The sequence below is a fragment of the Dromaius novaehollandiae genome, chromosome 3, assembly GCF_036370855.1.
Source record: "Dromaius novaehollandiae isolate bDroNov1 chromosome 3, bDroNov1.hap1, whole genome shotgun sequence".
Classification (NCBI taxonomy): domain Eukaryota; kingdom Metazoa; phylum Chordata; class Aves; order Casuariiformes; family Dromaiidae; genus Dromaius; species Dromaius novaehollandiae.
Window position 1 is genome coordinate 53,733,740 of NC_088100.1, and position 19,092 is coordinate 53,752,831.

Sequence of the window (19,092 nt, forward strand, 5' to 3'; positions counted from 1 at the left end):
CTCTACTTCTCCCTTTGCCACTTTGGTACAACTGTACAGCTTCTGGCAACCAACTGAATACCCCTCATAGCGCTATATAGCTCACCTGGGGCTTGCGCACCTCAGCTCAGCACTGCCCTGTTTTGTGCTGTGTTGCTGCACCTTAGTAATCTTTGCTGAAAAGGCAGCTCAGGCCACACTTTCACAGGTGTGGCTTTTCCCCTCCATTTATAACTACCCACAAAATGTCAAATTTGCTAGTGTTTAAACCTATGCTACCCGGATGATCAAATGAAACTGCTTAAAATTCAGAAGGGGGTTCATTTGGACCAGTAACTCTCTCATTTTGCAGTGAGGACACAGACTAAGGCACTCAGGTACTGATAATACTTTTTGCTATTCCAGACTTTCCCCCGACTTCACTTCAGGCAGCCAGAATAGGAAAGTGCTATCACAAGTCACCACAGTAACTCATATTTACCACAGTGCAAGAAACTATAAAAATATTCCTCCAGAAATGCTGGAAGCACACACAATGAGCTGCCGGCACCACTTATTTCTGCTCTGCAGAGTGGCCTCTCGTACACACAAGACTAACTTGGGAGTCTATTATCAAAATCCAAGTAGTTTGCTTATCCTAAAGCAGTAACAAATCTGACAGATGGTTCTGAGCAGAGGTTGCATAGACAAGGTCTCTGAACAGAGAGAGTTTTGTCCCAGGCTTAATTAATAAACACAGTTTATATGGACAGTCAGGGGAGAGAAAGCAGAAAACAAATCATGCTAACATCACCTCTCTCAGAGAGAGAGGAATTTTCTTAGCAATGCACTCTAATCGGGTCAGGTTGACACACATTTCTTAGTTATATAATGACAGCCTTTAGTCTTTTGACTCACATCCTACCTCTTAGTGTCAGGTGAGAATCATTCCTAAAGCCACCTCCGGTCAGAATGCATTATTTGCTACTGAAACACCATCTGATGAAACAAGATTTATATGAACACTTTTTTTTTTTTTTTGTTAGTAACTGATTTTCCTCAATGACAAAAAAGAACAGTCTTGAAAAGTTGGAAGTAGAATTAATTATGAAATTACTTGTTCGTGTAGAATAATTTGTCTTTAAAATAGCTCAGCATTGTAATTGCCTCAAAGGCAGACACATCTGCTGTGTAGCACAGGCATATACACTCTGGCTGAAAACAGAAACCTGAGATTTTACTGTTGATCAGCTGTGCCCTCATTGTACATAACACTGATGTCCAACTGAATTACAAACACTATAGAAATTTAATGATTACATTGAGTGGCACCTAAAACACAACATTCAGTTCAGATGAGTATGTGAATACAGCAAACAAAAGTCAAAATGCATTTACACAAAATGACACAGACCTAAGAAACCTGCCTCTTCAGCATGAAAATCTCATGCATACATAGATCTCAGAAGGCTTCTGTTCAAAAAACAGATGGAAGTTTGCATATATTTCAAAATGAAAAGTGAAGTAATAGGAAATAGCCTGCAGAGAGCCAGACAATCCAGATAGCTCACCAGTAGTTTACCACTCACAGGGAAAAGGGAAACAAAAACCCAATAGTGTGTAAAGAAGTCTGAAGTTACCAGTATAATACACTTTGCTATTTGCCACTAAGCTTGCTTTTTCTTTTTTTTTCACTAGAAGGAGAGAAAGAACGTTGCAACAGGGCAAGCGACACTAGCATTGTAGCTGAATGCTGCTTTGCAATAATGACTAATCAGTTAGAACGAGCCTGCAGGAGAGGCTGAGTTCATCATACAATCTCTTGTCTTGATATGAGTGTATTTTGAGATTGTAGAACTTCAGCAAAGTCTTCCATATGAATGTAAAAATACAAAGGAACAGGTAAATATACAAATATGTTATATTCTTTGATATTCTCTACTTGGAGGTCAATAGGCCACTGGCCTCTAGATGATCTAAATGCCCAGATCTCCAAGGACATTCGCAGCTTTGCCCATGTACCTCTCACTAGGCCGGTTCCCTTGAATAGCTCCTGGCTTCTTTATTTTTTATGAATGGAGCAATGGGAACATGTTCTCCTCAAAAGCCTGTTTCTTTGTGGAAAACTTCTAACCCTCTCACAGTAATACAGAGTAAAAGTAGTTTCACCAGGCTAACATTTGTGTGTTGGACAGACTCACTGGGAATTTACCACTGCTTGCCATTCTAACCTCCTGCAAGAACGTGTTCAGTAAGACAGCCTATTACTGCTTTGGTACAAATGCACACACATGTACAGACTCGTTATACTCAGCTTTTGATCTTTTGGGATAATGGAGGGTCCCAGACAATCCAAAACATGAACACCACAGAACATATGTAACTGTGAGAATATACAATTAAAATGAAAGGGAGAAAAGAAAACTTAGCAACGCTCTATTGACTGAACCTCAGATACCCTAAGTGATGCGGAAATAGTAGCTTGCATTTAGAAGCAATAAAATAAAGAGTATCAGCTCATCTATGGTAGAGCTAATCTGCAAGACAGATAACTTGCCTATTTATAAGCATATTTATTTAGTTTCAAATCTCTGTCTTCCAATCAGTAGTACAGAGTATGTTTGTCCCGGTAGCTATGCAGAGTTGCAGTTATCCTTGTCTCTCAAGGTATATAATGCAGAAAAGAAAAGAAGAAATAAAAAAACTTTTATATGGCTGGATATCAGAAGTTCATCTTGCCTCTTGTTACAAACAGCTACTCAAAAGAAAAGCCATGCAAGCTTAGTCACTTTGTCTCATGCACCTCAGAAGCAGACAGCAAAATTTTTTAACATAATAACACACTGTTAGATTACAATTTCCCATGCACCCATGCTAGGGACAAGAAGAAACAACATCTGCACTTTCCAGGTAGCTGCAAACTTAGAAGAAAAACCTTTTAAGAACGAGGAAAACCAAGCTCCCAGGACAAAACAGAACTAAGCTTGTATGAAGTATTTTAGTCACTCATTTGCAACTGTTAACAGCTGAATCTATTAAACCCAACCAGATGACCACAGTATAGTCCTCTCCCATCAATAGTCAAGGAGCATTAAAGAGGATCACCTGAACCTCCCTAGCGCTTTAGCCTGCACTAAAGTTGTGCTCCCTTGAGTACAGGGGATGAAGTGTAGTATATAAAAGTGGAAGGGAGTAAGGAATGATCATGTTTACTAGTAGCTTTATACAGTCCACTCCCTGATGAATTGGAAATCAAGTGCAATTCAGTGCAACTGAATTGAAATTCAGAAAACTAAGTCCTGAGAAAAATCATACATAGAACATTTAAACTGTAATTAAATTGCAGGCTATGCTAATGAGACCATATTGGAGTCTTATTTATGGGCAAAACAAACAACACGGAGACAACGTACTGAAACACAATATTAACCGATAAAATGCTAAGAAAATATTGTCAGAATAAGAACAAAGGAGAAATTGTCATTTGCAGCTTTGCAACACTATTTGCAACACTTTTAGAAATTTGCAATCAATTTTTGCCAGAGTTTTGGTGAAGATACTGTGAAATATGATCAGATAGATGAAGGCATATAGTCACTGACTTCATTTTTTTCCCCTTTCCACTGCTTCTTCTGGACAAAGGGGCGAAAAAAAAAGCCTCAGTGGAGGAGTTCCCCTGTGACATAGTTAGCTCAAGTGCTTTCCCCAAGTCCCAGTGGCATAAAGGAACATATTGGTAGGGAAGGGACATGGTTATAGTGTTCTGGCAATCTCCATCTGGTGTATTTGTCCCCAGGGTAGTGCAGACAGCTGGCACTGGTTTGAATAGGCAGACTCAAATCTTTCTCTGGATCAGTATGTACAAAACAGACCTGTATCTCCATTGGTTGCTGTGCTCATGCACCAAGCAGACTTTGCCACAGCTGGAAAACACAGGTCTTATTTGTTCACTTTGGAATGTAAAGTACTATCCATTTTGACACCAGTCATCTTCTTCCCATTTCAGTCATCCTTTTAGCAGACAAGACTGAGTTTAAATCCTTTCAAAATCCAGTGATCTGTCCTAAACTTTTGAAAAAGGAAACCATTAAAAACATAGCTCAGTCCTTACAGACTCAGGATATCGGAACTCTGCTGACTGAAAGACTGAGAAAGAATTTAAGAAATTAAAACTAGTCTTCTGCAGGCAACAAACTGGATCAATTTTCCCTACAGGATGCTCTGTGAAACAAAATCTAGCTGAAATGATGTCCTACCTGAAGAATCTATGTGCTACCTTAATAGTTTTAACAAGTACCTTTAAAAAAAAAAAAAGCCATTACTTCATTCTTAGTCACAGAATTCTGAATTCATACTTTTGATAATTATTTGATAATTTTTATAAAGTATATCAATATTAGAGCAAGAATTCAAATAATTTATTTAGAAAATGATCATTATATCTGCTATATAAGCTGTTCATATGTATCATTATTTAAGATTGTAATGTAATACTGTAATGTGTAATACACACACACACCACAAATAGCCAAAAAGAAAAAAATAGATATCCATTGCAGTGAAGTTTTACTAGTAGGAAGAAGTCTGGCAGCCAAGAGAGTTCTTTCACAATTTGACATGAACGGCTAATAAACTGTCATCCCAATCCTGCAGACATTAGTCCTTGAGAATAGTCCCATTGAAATCAAAAGCTTCAAATGCTCTTTTTTCATTATGCTTAAAGAGGATTTTTTTTAGAAAAACTTTGAAACCACTCCAATATCTAAAGCCATTGTAGAGGACACCATTGCTGCTTCCATGTGAGACTTTTCCTAAAAGAGAAGGGAATTCACAAAGCTGCCTTTTGATTTTTTTTTAAAGCCTTCATTTATATAAAATTTGCTAATACTAGGAATAATGATACAGAAATACTCTAGATGGAAATATACTTAAAAAGCAAATGTAGATTTGCCCTTCATGCTGTTTTAATATATCCATCATTCTCTTAATAGTTATACATCAGCAGAGCACTGACTGAGCACAAATTTCAATTCTATTTCTTTCATAACTCAGCTATTTAATGTGAAATTAGTGCAAGGTGTTTATGTTATACTGAAAAAATAGGACTATGTTTAAGAAGCTTCTATATGGCATGATAGCCAGCTTTCCTGTGGCAGTTTTATCACTTTACATTTAAAAATATTATGATCAAAAGTGTAATTGGTCTTGAAAAAAAAAAAAAAAACTGAAATACTGCCTCCTCTCTAATCACATCTTTCCTTCCCTTGTGACTACCTGGGAAGCTATTCAAGTTAGCCTCATAGTTAGAAAAAAAAGAAAGGAATGAGGTAGGTTTCTAGGTCTATTTTCTATGGAAGAACAGGAGATATTTTTACTGCTGTGTTTCTTCCATTATCCATATCTGAAACATGATGGCTTCTCTGACTGAACTTTATTTTCTCCCTGTGTCTCCAGGGGGATACTGAACATCCTCTTTGTTATCACTATGTCACTTTGCTGCTAACACTGCCCTCAAAAGATATATCCATTAGGACTTCATTGAAGAAATTTGACTCCTAAAAAGGGGGGAAAAGAGAGAGAGAGAGAGAGAGAGAGAGAGAGAGAGAGAGAGAGAGAGAGAGAGAGAGAGAGAGAGAGAAATATTGGCATAACGTGACCAAAAAAAGAGGCATCTTCCATAAAGATGATTTTCAGAAAGTATCAAAGTTTGACTAATGAGGTCTCTTTCCTTTTTTTTTTTTTTAAAAAAAAGAAAAGGAGGTAGCAAAGAAAGTAATTTGTGGATTTTTTTTATGAGAGGTAGGAGTTTTTGTGAGAGGAAACAAAGAGGTCTTTCATAAGTTTACAGAGAAAAAAAACTGCAGGGTACTGGTAGATTATAAATGAAGATCAGCTGGGAAGCATAGTTTTGTATCATAGAATCACAGAGTCACTTAGGTTTGAAGGGACCTTTGTTTGAAGGGACCTTTGGAGTTCACTTGGTCCAACTCCTTGTTCAAAGCATGGCCAACTTCAAGTTAGATCCAACTTTGAATTCAGTTCAGGTTGCTCAGAGTCATATCCGGTAGAGTCTGGAATATCTCCAAAGAATGAGATTCCACAGCTGCCCTGTGCAACCTGTGCCATGTTTGGCCACGTTCATTTAAAGAACACCTGTCCTGGTATCAAACTGGACTTTCACCTGTTGCTACTTGTGTCCCTTGCCTCTCATCTTTTTTTTGGCGCCTTGGAGAAGAGCCTGGTTCCGTCTTCTGTGTATCCTCCCATTAGGCAGTTGAAGACACCAACCTCTCTTAGACTTCTTAAGTCTAAACAGACTCTGCCTTTCCACATACATCATGTGCTCCAGCCTCATCATCTTGGAGGCCATCATCTGGACTTGCTCCACCAATGCCTTTTGTCTACTGGGGGCCCAAAACTGGACACATTTTTCCAGATACAGTCTCACAGGCATCTACTATAGGGAAATAGTCACTTTACTTGACCAGCTGGCTATAGCTTGCTAATGTAGCCTGCATGCGGTTAGCCTTCACTGTTGCAAGGGCACAGAGCTGACTGAAGCAGCACATTGCTGATCATGCTAATATATAATGCAGGTCCAATCTTTTAAGTGGCAGAGACTGAATTTTAGGATCCTCATTGCAGGCTCTGGCTGAGACAACACCTGTCTCTAATTGCAGTTCACAGACAGGTGTGTGCCCTTTTCTAGTTTATCCTTTCCTTCCACAATGTGGCTATTGTTTGAAGGGAAAGGTGGAAGGCTATCCAATTATTTATTTTGTTTAGCTGAGTTTTTAGCTTCTGTTGTAAAAGTAAAGGTAAAAAAAGAATGGTTATTCAAATGCCTTTGAGAGAGAGTTATGTCTGAAAGGATGTGGAAGGTTAAACTTTAAGATAACTGCAACTATTAATTCTACACTAAATTGCTTTCCTCTCCATCATATGGAATATGAGGCTTCTCAAAGGGATGGAAAAAAAAGGAATTTATTGTCTTTAGTATGTGCAGGGTAGTCATATGGACCCTAGAACTTGGATGAATGCTGATATTAACAAAGTGAAAGAAACAAATTGGAATTGTGGTTAACACCATATCTGTACCTGCCTGCATAGGGTTATGCACATTCAAAATGTGCGAAGCTTGCCAGATTTTCTTTTGCTCTTAAGTGTTCGCATAGCAGCTAAGTAACAGTGAGTTCTTCCACCTTTGTGTGGTGAGATAAAGAGAACATTTCTTTCAGATGCGAGTGTTGCTTCAGCTATCTGTGCTTCTGTCACCTTGAGATGAGGCTGCCAAAATACAGCCTGTGTGAAATGACATATTTGTGAGATGATTTGGAAGCTGAAGCAAGTTATGAATGCTGTTTCCTGAATATTATGGGGCAAATCCTATCATGAACACACACGTACAACAGTTCAGAAACTGCATTGGTTTTTAACTTAAGAAATGAGTTTGAGCTTCTAATGACCCAATTATTAAGATCCAGACAAACTGTCTTTTTCTTTGTAAGCTTTGAGTATATCTAGCGCTTGAGTTGTTTTCACCTGCGTTATGTCATAGTAAGGTAGGTCTGTATTAGTGCTGCTCTGGTCTCCAACTCTTATCCTATTCATGCAACTAGATTTTTTGTTTTCACTCATGGAATTTCATAGTTTTTTGAACCACATAAATATGATCAAGGCCATAATTTATGGAAGCTAGAAAATGTTTTTGCAAACCAATTGTTATGAACTTAATGTGACCTACCCATTTGCCTTTTAAATTATTCTAATAATTGCTTACAAAAAAAAAAAACTATATAAACTTTTATTATTAGATCTAAATGACACTCAGGGTCATCTATTGACATCAGAAATACCTATAGTGGTATCACAAATATTTACAAAAGGCTGCCAGGTAAACCTAAGGAATACCTTGATCCAGCAGGATGTGGACACTGGTTGGTAAACTTAGAGCATGTAAAATGGCACCAGATGTCTATATTTCACAACTGAACATCTTCTGTCAAGTTTTAATGTGGCTTTCACCACCTATAAACAAAATGTATAGTCAGAGCCCTCCTCAACCAAATAGATGAAACAATTTGAAAAATATTTGCTTTAGACAGCTTACAAACACTTAAGGCTGGAAGTATCATAGGTTCAAAATTTGTAGAAAATATTTTCAGAATTTTGCCTCATGCAACACTGTCAATTTTCAATCTTGTTTATTAGTGGACCCTAAACACCTTTCAACAGGAACATTTGCAGGCCCCTTGCATTAATGATTACGATTAACACTGCCAATAATAGGCTTATTTTTCTGAGTTGCTTTTCATATGTTCTTTGGAACTAGTTTATGGACTTCCACGTTTCTACAGATCGCAGAAGCAAGCTTTGGACTGGTCCTTGAAAAAACTCATTTATTTGTTTTAAAAACCTTCACAATGGGGTATTTGTAATATGCAATAATAGATTTAAGAAATGTGCATGGTGTGCATAATTTTTTGCTTCTTCCAAGTCCCTTGAGTTATGATATATATCAATATCAGGATATCTACAATATTATTTGTTGGAGTATTATATTCTTATCATATATACTTTGGACTCTGCATGCAGAAAGGTCACTGTTACGGGAGAGTCTCAGGGAACACACACCTCTGACACCAGCTGACAGGCAGGTATTCAAAGGACACGGAAAAGCATGGAAAGGAAAACACTTTGACTGATTCTAACAGGCTACTCGTAGATTACTATAAAATATTAAGACAGGAACTAGCACTTCAGAATCAGAGGACTGTAACTGCACTTCTGAAAGCTCCCATTCTTTCACTTCCCAAAGAAAAAATCCGAGATATCAATGAATGTCATAATCATCATCAGTGCAAATTTTTTTATGCAGTAGTCCTTATCTGGACTGATGACTTACTACCTCCATGAAATGTGACCACATTGCAGAAAATCAGTATATAAAAATCAAATACAGGTAAATGACAGTTTTTATAAAGAAGCACCAATCTAGTCTATTTTAAGAACTTTTTTGTGTCAAGACAATATTGCTATATTATTTTGATAGTTTTAAACAGAATGACTTACCTTGCAAATCTTTTTCCGTCTTTTTACTCTGTGATCTGTGACTTACGCAAGTACACAGTAATTAAGCATCAACATTATCCATTCCACTTAGCTGACAACAATGCACCTGGTCTAAAATCTGTAAACCCAGTCACCCACTCAACTGTGTCTCCTGAGCTGAATTGGAAGAATGCAAACTTGTCTTTTTTTTGCAACAGACGGACTATTGTTGATGGAAACAAGTAGCTATTGATTTGTCACTGACCCCAGGGAGAGTACACAGAAATTTGATTCAGTCTCTAAAGTCTCCTGATCCTGAAACCTTGTTAAAGGTTTGCACAGATGTATAATACTACTTAATCTCTAAGGTAGGGCATGGTTTTGTAAGATAATTTTTGAGATGTTCTCAGCTTTGGCCAAGGACTAAACATACTGGCAAGGTCTGTTCTTTAATTTCCAATTAGTAATTAGTGTTACTGTTTATAAACACTACAAGCAGCCAAAGGGAAAGCTATGAAGAGAGGAGCTGATGAGAAGGATACTTAACTGAACATAATATCTCGGGTACTCTATACTTTATAATATTTAGGATTTTTGAACCTTTAGTAAAATGTGAGGATTTCCAGATTCTCTAGTGCAATATTTTAATGGTAAGTATGTGTTCTAATAATAGGCTTTCTATCTCAGACAACATTTTAAAAAGAATAAAGCTGCTCTTTTACTCTTTTACAAGTTATTTTAAGTATGGTTTTAAATGAAATGACTACTTTCTCTCCTAACCCCTTGGTTTAGGGTTCCTGTTTTAGGCAGTATTCTCTGGTTCGGTGGCATTAGAAGCTGTGAAATTTTTTCTTATTCAACAGATCTCACAGAACTTAGAATTTCCATATATTCAGAAAACAAGCACACCAGCAAAAAAACCCTTGGAGTGTAGAAGTTTATAGAACTAATTTACAATATCATGATCAGATATGGTTGAAAATTGCTAATTATTTAATGTAGGAAACTTTGAATGCTGTTTTTCCTCCTAAATGTTGCTGGATAATATCTTTAGGTTTTCTTAAAAAAACAACAGGGAAAAGTTTTCCTTTGGCTTGGGGAGGATAGGTGGCTAGTTTTCAAAACATGGTTGAATAACAATTACACAACTTTAGCAAAAATAAAAGATTGAAAAATAATTCAGAACTTCTATTTTTTCAGTGATTAAAAAATTATTGATCAAATTACACCATATATCTTGCACACAAAGCCATATTTTCAAGGAAGAAAAATGGATAGAATATTTCTAACTATCTCTAGTGATGACCTTCCTAAGCAGAAAAAAAACTCTCTTTTCTCCTACTTCAGCCTGATTTGCTCCAAGGTAGGGAATGTTCTGTAACAGTAGAAAAATAGGTGGTTTAAGAAAGGGAAGCAAGCTGGGAGAAGTGTGGTATTTGGAGACAGCTGAATTACACAGGCAATATTAAATCCAAGCTAGTGGAATTTCAGGAGCCATTCAGTTGCTTCTAATGGCTTATCCATGTGCTGAAAGGTACAAGCGTGTTCTACAGTTTTGTTGGGGAAGGGTCTACTTCCAGCACATTCACAAAATTCATAGCAATGCTTTGCACTCAAATTTGGGGTACTTGAGTACACAGAATTATACTGCCTATTAAATTGCACTAGAGTGTGAGGCCTCTGCTCTTCTCTAGTCTTTCTTAGAATGTTTTTAAGCTTCCCCCTTATCTTCTATAATGTATTCTTCTCTGCGTAGTTCAACTGTATTGCCACTTTATGGTTTCTGGTGTATTAGGATCATGCCAAACTTTTCAATAGTTTCCCTATTACAATGCATATTTCAAATATTACGGTCAATCTTGTATCCTTGTTCTGAACAGAGAACACTATAATCACCAGTGGCTGCTAGTGGTCGTAGTAGAAACCAAGAACCTACAACAACCTCTGCAATACACTCTTGGCTCTAATCTCTCTCACTGGAAGGAAAATACAATTTGCTTCTGAATTAGTGAGTCCTTGAATAGTAACTATTCTATTGCTTTCTATTCCAAAATTATGTAAAGCACATCCAAATCATTTTTGCGAGTAGAATATAAAGCCAGAATACTGACAGTTGCAAAATGGACTTCTTTTGTGTAATTGTAACCATCTTGTATAAGCTAAACTGCCAAATGACTCATCAATAGATATTTTTCCAGATATAGCTAGAGAACTGAAAGCCATGCATTGAGCCATGGACTAGATTTTGACCATAGACTAGATTTGGAAAGCAAGATAAAAAGATTAATATTATTTTATCTGTATTCATGCTAGAAGAGAAGTACATTGAGGAATAATGGAAGCAGATTGAATGCTTTCTTTAGTCAATATTTACCAAAAATTAGATAACACAGAACTAAGTAGAGAGCAAAATATAGTTTATCCTTTTATAAATTAAAACAAATGCTTATTGCTTTAGGCTACAGGTAATATAATTTAAATCTCATTTGTATATACCAAATTAAATAAGTTGTAACAAGTGAACAGGATGAACAGGAAAGTCAGATATTTTCTCCTGAGATTTATCTTATTTTTCTGTCACATTTTTTCCTGTTATTCCTTCTGCCATAAATACTCCACAGAACTGTTTGTCTTTCACATGGCACCGTGATTCATGTCTATGTCTGTCTGAGTTTGACAAGTGAGTAGTGGTAGAGTGAATGTAGTTTGCTAATGAGTAACCAGTTGACAAATACATTAAAAAGTCATTCCATTTATTTCTTTGCTTGCTTGTTTTTCCTAAGAACGATGATCTTAAGGGAAAATGAAATGGAAAACATACCTCTGATGAATCATCCCAACAAGAGTTTTTTAGGCTATGAAATAAATTTTCTTATGACAAATACTTTGGCTCAACTTACTGTTCTCTCTTGTAAGTCAACAAAGATATCAGCAAATCCGAGTAATGATTTCAGAGAACAAACTAACAGAAAAGCAGTGTGGGAGGGGGGAATCAGATTTTGGCATGGCTAGACTTTGAATCAACAACAAATCAATTACATGGTCCAATGCAGATCAAAAGTGTTAAGAGCCCTGATTTCAATTACTTGCATCTCACCTCTGGAGACTGGGATATGAATCTGAGTCACAAAAAAGTGTTTGTGTGTAAAACATATTAAAGGCCACCTGTGTTTAGGGCTATGTTGTTTCACACAAATCCCAAATGGTTGTTAGGTAGCAGGCATCTCTGATACCAGACAAGAGAACTGATGTTGCAGGTCTCCCAAAGAAAAAGAAGATTTCAGCATTTGGGATTTCTCTTTCCCATACAGTACTGCTCAGCAAGTACACACAAACAATAGAAAATTTCATTCCGATACATCCAATCAAAATGTGTCTAGCTTGATTGATATGAACTTCTATCATTAAATAGAACAGATGTTTCCAATAGTAATCAATTCCAGGTGTTTTGGAAGAACACAATCCACTTCAGCTATACGTTCGCACATATACATGTATGTGTAATTAAGCAAAAAAACATTTCCTCCATGTCCTGCATTTAAATTAATTTATCTCTTAAATCATGAAAATGATAAACAAACTAATTCTATTTTGCTATATTGTTTGGTTTGAATCTCACTTTTGATTTTGGAGCATTGAGTTCTAGAAGTTTTATTTTTTAAATATTCTGTTTGAAATTTATCTATTTCAAATCTTTCAACCAAAGGCAAATAGAAATGTCTAGATAACTGTGTATATTTCATGTAACTTTATTATGGAATCGTAGAAAAAAAAAAACTCATTTTTTAAATTATTGTAAGAGATAATGTCACATACTTTGCTAAAGTATTACCCCCCCATCACAGGGCCCGCTGTTCTCTAAGAATAATTAAATACAGCGTTTTCTTCACAAATTTACGCTGATTTCTACTCCTTTTTCTCTTATCAGCCAAGTACAATTAGAATTATTTGGGGCTTCAGAATTTGAATAAAAAATGACAGACTTATAATTTTTGAATTCTTTCCTTTTCCCCTTATTAAAGAGGAGCACACATTGTGTGTCCATACCTCTCTTCCAAAAGTTCTCAAAAGCATGAGCTAATAATTCTAGCACTTCAACAGCTGGTTCCTAAAGTCCGTAAGGCTGGCTAATTCAAAGACATTAGTAAGGTGTCAAATGCTACTCATTTAGTATTCTCCAACCTATTTGTTTTCTGTCCTACCCTGACCTTTGTCACTGATAACCAATATGTTAAACAGTCAATCTATTTTGTGAAAGTATTAAACTTCTTGACTTTCCTAACACCATTTACTGGTAGTTTTTTTCTCCTTTTCGATATCAGATATGATTTGTTCATCTTATTTTAGATTTACTTGACAGCTTTTGGGTTTTTCTGTTTTTTTTTTTTTTGTTTTTTTTTGTTTTTTTTTTTTTTTTTGTGATGCTTTGGTGTCCCTCCTAACTGTATTTCTGCCCTGTGGTCTTTTCTTTGTTCCTACACCTCATCCATGGTAATCTGACCTATTTTCCCCTTTCCTTAGCTTTTCTTCTATGTCAATAAACAGCTCATCATTTTCTTGTGTGTTTGTCAATAAACATCTTGTGACTTAGCCAAGTTGGTCCTTTACTTTGTTCCCTTAGTAATGTGGCAATTTGAACCTCTACTTTTAAAATCGTTTCTTAAAAGAACTGTCTGTTCTTATTAACTTCTTTCTCAGCTTTCAGTGTTTGTTGAATTTGCCTGCTTATTTTTGTTTTGCTGTTCTATTCCTTGGGATCTCTTCCTAAAAGTTGTGAACTCTGTCAATTCACAGTCACTCTCACTCAAGTAATCTTCAGCTTTCACTGTATCAATGTGCATCTTTCTGTTGGCTGGAATCAGTATTGAAAAATCTCTCCCTCTAAATCCTTTCTTGAATTTTTGTATCCAATTCTTGTCACAGACACACTCTGAGAACCTGCTGAACTTCCACATCCCTGCAGTATTCTTTACCAACAGTTAAAATCCCATATTGATAATCCCACTGGGTAATTCTGCCAAATACTCATTACAAATATTCACAAAAAGCTTCATCCACCTGATCCATAGTAGGTCTACTGGTCTAGTGACTCAGGTCTGAAGTCAAAAAAAGCATTTGTGTTGTACCAGACCAGGACCATCTCACTTATTCCACTGGCTGTCGATTAATCAGCCTTCCTCATAAAACATTTTAGTTTTCTGCCCTGCTGTAATATTTCATTTCTGAGATAAGGCAATCAAAACACAACTTTACTCAGAGGTACAGAAAAACACAGTCTACAGTCTGATTTTAACATATTCCATAGTTGGAATACTGTCATATTTTTATACATTAAACAAACATTTTAGCCACTTTTATATCACCAAACTTTTATGACCTTTAAATTTGATTGCATTTGTATTTGGTTGGCATTCTCACAGTCGTCTGAACTCTGAGACAACCGTAACAATTCATTTTATCAATGATTCCTAAGTAAGCTGATTGTTCATCAGATCATCAATAAACAAATAACCAAGGGTTAATATTGATTTTTTGAAATACTAAAATATATGCATCTTCTAAAACTGACAGATGCAATAAGAATTCATCAATAAAAATAAACTATGATGAGAATTCCCAGGAAAAATGGTAAAGTTTTGAAAATTTTAATGTTTCTTATTTCTCTCCTAGCAATTTATCTGTTATAATTGCCCAACATAAAAAGGGCTATTCTCGATAAATCATATAATAAATTCTAAAGTCTTTAATTGGTTTTAATTAAGGAGAAAGATATGAAGTTCAGAGCTTCATTCAGCAGTAAATTTGTGATTTTGTATACAGTATACCTGTGAGACATGTTCTATCACCTAAATTTTTAAGAGCAGCCAAAATTGAGAACTAAATGTTAAGTTACCTGAGAGTCTTTGGAGAAGGTATTACTAATTAGAAGAAGACACTTTCTTTCTTCTCTCTTTACTACCTTGCAAAAACTTTACCCCCTAAAGTTTCTTAATTCTCTAGATATCTCTGTAGGTATTCTCCATTTTCAGATGTCTGTGACTTTTCTTTTCTTTTTTTTTTTTTAATTTCAGCTACGCTGGAAAGTGTTAATAATAACCAAGGACATTATTCAGTTTAAATGAGCAAAACACCTAACTTGCATTTGATTTAAACAAAATTCTCTGCCCTACAAAATTGTAACTTGCTCTATACTGGGCTGTATCTCAAGATAACTTTGAAAAAGCAGCTAGTACAGCTAGTTTCTGACAGGTTAAGTGGTATTTTCTATCTGAATAGTATCCCGGCCTCCTAGGCCAAAGCTGCAATATGATTTCTAAGTGAAGTTCCGGGGTTTAATTTTTCTTGTAAAGACAGCAATAGCCTGTGCTCTGGCTACTGGAACAGCTATCCCATGTGCAGGACAGCAATTATTACTAGCAAAAGGTCATCTCCTTAATTTAAATACAGAGGAAAAAACACTCAAGAATTTCTTAGATAGGGACCCTTACACTCCAAAAGCTAGCTTCTTTCCTCATCCAGCATAGTGGAGTTTTATTGCAGATCTCATCACAGTATAACAAAATGAATTCTTTTATAAGTAGCAACTTGCTTCTGTGGTAAGCTGAATACAAGGGTGTTAGGTTTAAATGGCGTGCAGATGAAATCTGCATTTATTTTGTCCAACTTCCAAACCTTTTTCAGTGCTCAAGATTTAACAGTCACTCTGCTTACATTTTTTTTTCTATTCAGAACTGATCTTGACTTTCATTTTAAAGTAGTAAGGATCAACTTCTGTTAAAAAAAGATAAACTACAGATTTCTTGACAAAGCCTTCATGACTGCATAAATTACTGTAGCCTTCTCTGTGTGATGTTGCAACTTTCCAGGCTACTTTTATCTGTTACTAAAATACAGCACTTAATTGCAAATCCCTCTTCACTTTAACCTTCCTTCTCTTCTCTCTTTCATACATGTGTACAGTGTCAACATGACGAGATAAGATATACATAAATCCTCTCCTGTAGTTAGCTATTGCTAGTACATTTTTAGACTCAATCTAATTAACATGCAAAAAGCAGTGCAGAAAGATGCGCTAAACACTGCATGAATCAGCTTTTAAAAGTGTTCACTGTACCAAAAACAATAACTGCTGTATATAGTGCTGCAGGCTTAAAATGACAAATAGTTAAAGCTATTGTTCTTTTTGTAGCCTCTGAATAATTAGCAGTTGATTAGACTTAGAAGGGAGGATTCAAAGATTTCTTCCAGATGCAATTATGAAAACATTATAGGAACAGAGTTTGATTCTAAATGCCCTCTGAAAATTACACTTTTTTACCCTGAACTTGGCACAGAGCTGAACCTGCATTCTTCTCTAAGAACCACCTAATCAGGTAAGACAACATAACAAAGAAAAATAATATTTTAGCCTGCATTTATATACTCACTGGAACAAAATCAGCCCTCAGAAAATCATTTTAACTATGAAAATACATAAACTGCATATCAGTTCAATGTTTAAAGATGTTCACATTGTCATACAGCATGTATTACCCAGTACAGTAGGCTAGATATTAACTAACAAGTGTTCTTGGTTGCATAGGTTAAGTACGAATCCACTTTTGTTAATAAGTAGTCAGGATTATTGAGTGTCATTTACCTCTATTTTTTTCTAACAGCCCTCTAGGGGGAACAGGGAAGAAAGAAACCTTGTTGATAGTACGCAACAATTAAAGTAAAATTTCTATTCAAATATAACATTAAATGTAGTCCAAAGGAAGCAACAGCAGTGTGCACTGGTATTAGAGGATAAATCTTTGGGTAGACATACTAAATGAAAACATAAGTTAAAATTATTTTCACTAAAATGATCTTCCATTGATTAATGTTTCAGGAAATTTTAAAGTAATTAAGTCAATGGAACAATTCCTTGCTTAATGAGTGGTCACTTTAATAGTAAAATCCAACATTTGAATTTAGTTATAATCATGTGAGAATCCTAAGCAGAACCAGACTTTGATTCAGAAAACTATGAAATGACAAGAGGATGCTAAATGAAGAAGTATTTGTACATTACAGATTCAATTTTTTCTTCCAGTAAAAAGCCTAACAGAAATATCACTATGTGAATACATATCAGAACTAGAAACTGTTCTTTTTTTTATTAAAATGGCATTTTGCAACATTATATACTTCCTCAAGAATTTAAACAATACCCAGAACAATGCACATAATCTCTAGTTCATCATTATGTGCTGAGTGAAAATATCACAACTGGATAGTGCATGTATTTTATATTTTACGAATTTATTGCACTGCAGTCACTGCGCCACCTTAGACAACAAACAAACTTTCCAACACTAGTGTGACTTGGAAGTATTTTTTACACTCTTATCTATCTCTTGGATTCTTTATCCAAAATTTGTGTGTGCGTGCGGGGAGAGAAGCTGGAACTGTATTTGGCTACCTTGGGTGAGAAATTCTTAGTACAAAAAGCTTGACTTCAGAATGAATTTTGCTGGACACTGAGCCTGTCCTAATATTTTATTATTGAATTCTGCTGGGTTGTCTTCACTAGTTAAATCTGCCTTTGGGTACTGGTAGTTCAGTTCTGTCTTTTGATCACAGCATTTTATAGCTAACAACCTCAAAGGCAGAAGAGAAAAGAGATGTGCTGACTTGAAAAAGAGGAATGAATTTGGTCCAAGACTGAAGAGGAGCCAGGGGGAGGGGTGAAGTCTTTTCACTTACCCCTCTATGTGGTCATGGTCTTTCAATGCAGCCTGAATCAACAGCAAGCTACCTTTTCTGGTCAGCCATACCTACCTAACACACAAGATGAAGACAGAATCAGTTAGCTGTCTGTAAAGGGCACAAAAGTAACCCTGATTTAAGTGATCATGGCAAAGGTCACTACGGTTGCACGCTTATCCATGAGGAGCAAGTGTAACTGTTTTGCAACAGACATTTCCAAGTATTTGTCTTCCCAATAACAGTAGAATGTTTACTATGAACCTGTAGCCATGAAAATAGGAGACAAATGCCATTGTCAGTGGAAACTAGAGGGACCTTTAAATACCTCTTCTTGCTAATCAGTATAATCTATGTTGGTTGGATTGGATCTGAGTCTGCTGTTTTCACTCAAGCCACTTATTCCTTTCTGGCTCTAGGAAAGCTGAGCGATGGCATTTTCTGCTTCAGAATGGAATGGTCTGAGTATCTTCTATTCTGTCAAACTAATCAAAAGACATTTGATTAACATTATTATTTATTTTTAAATTAGGAGATATTTCCTCTATTATTCAGTGAAAGTTTTTCTATTATTCATCCAGATTTACCTGCCACTGATATTTAAGTATATGGCATCTGAAAATGCACAAGGAATGTCAACCACAGACACACGCTTCTAAAATGTCTCTCATCATTCATATGCCCAGCAGTATGACTTTCATGGACTGTAAGAAGTTTTTCCTCTACACTACTCGTATGGAGGTGAATACACTACTAGGTGTAGTACACTGCTTGTAAAAGGGTAAGCCTCAATCTAAGGGCAAATTTGGTCACTGAACATAATCAGTGTAGCTTCAGTAGCTCTAAAGCTACTGAAAAGAAATACATTCATGAAATGTGATTCAGTTATAGTAATTAATTGATTCAACAACAACAAAAAAGAGTTTTACATGTAAAAAATACCTTTTTACCTAGATGAATGTAGAAAGCATTATTACCCATATAAAGGAATACTGCCTTAGCGAGTAAGCAAATAAATAACAGGCTAATACTACACACACAATCAGTTGAGCTGTTAAAATCATATTCTAGAGAGTCCAGATAAGTTACCTTTATTTTGTCAGGGTTTTTTTCTGTTACTTTTTTGAAATTATGTTTGCTTTGGTTTTGCTGCAGAAATACTTCCCGTGCAGGAGTTTTTGTTTACATTTGTTCCCACACAATGAAAAGTTCACCCAGTAGTTGGGGCAAAATGTAGTGTAGTTGCCACACATAAGTATAATATAAGTACAAATTTTTCTCTGTCACTTCAGTCCACAACCTCAAGATTTCAACAAGCTAGAAGTTTTTCTTCAATCTCATTATGTGTAAAAT

At 35.8% G+C, this 19,092-nt stretch overlaps 1 protein-coding gene across 5 annotated transcripts in view; it reads right to left on the reverse strand.

The window, feature by feature from the left end:
- The window catches only part of HS3ST5 (heparan sulfate-glucosamine 3-sulfotransferase 5), a 194,196-nt gene that overhangs the window by 122,119 nt on the left and 52,985 nt on the right, over positions 1 to 19,092 (reverse strand). Inside the window, exon 1 of one of the 5 annotated variants that reach the window (XM_026123503.2) lies at positions 17,740 to 17,794. The exons of the other annotated variants lie outside the window; for them this stretch is intronic. The gene's annotated coding sequence lies outside the window, so the exon portion shown is untranslated. Of the gene's footprint in view, positions 1 to 17,739; positions 17,795 to 19,092 lie in introns of those variants that run through there. 5 annotated transcript variants of the gene reach the window in all.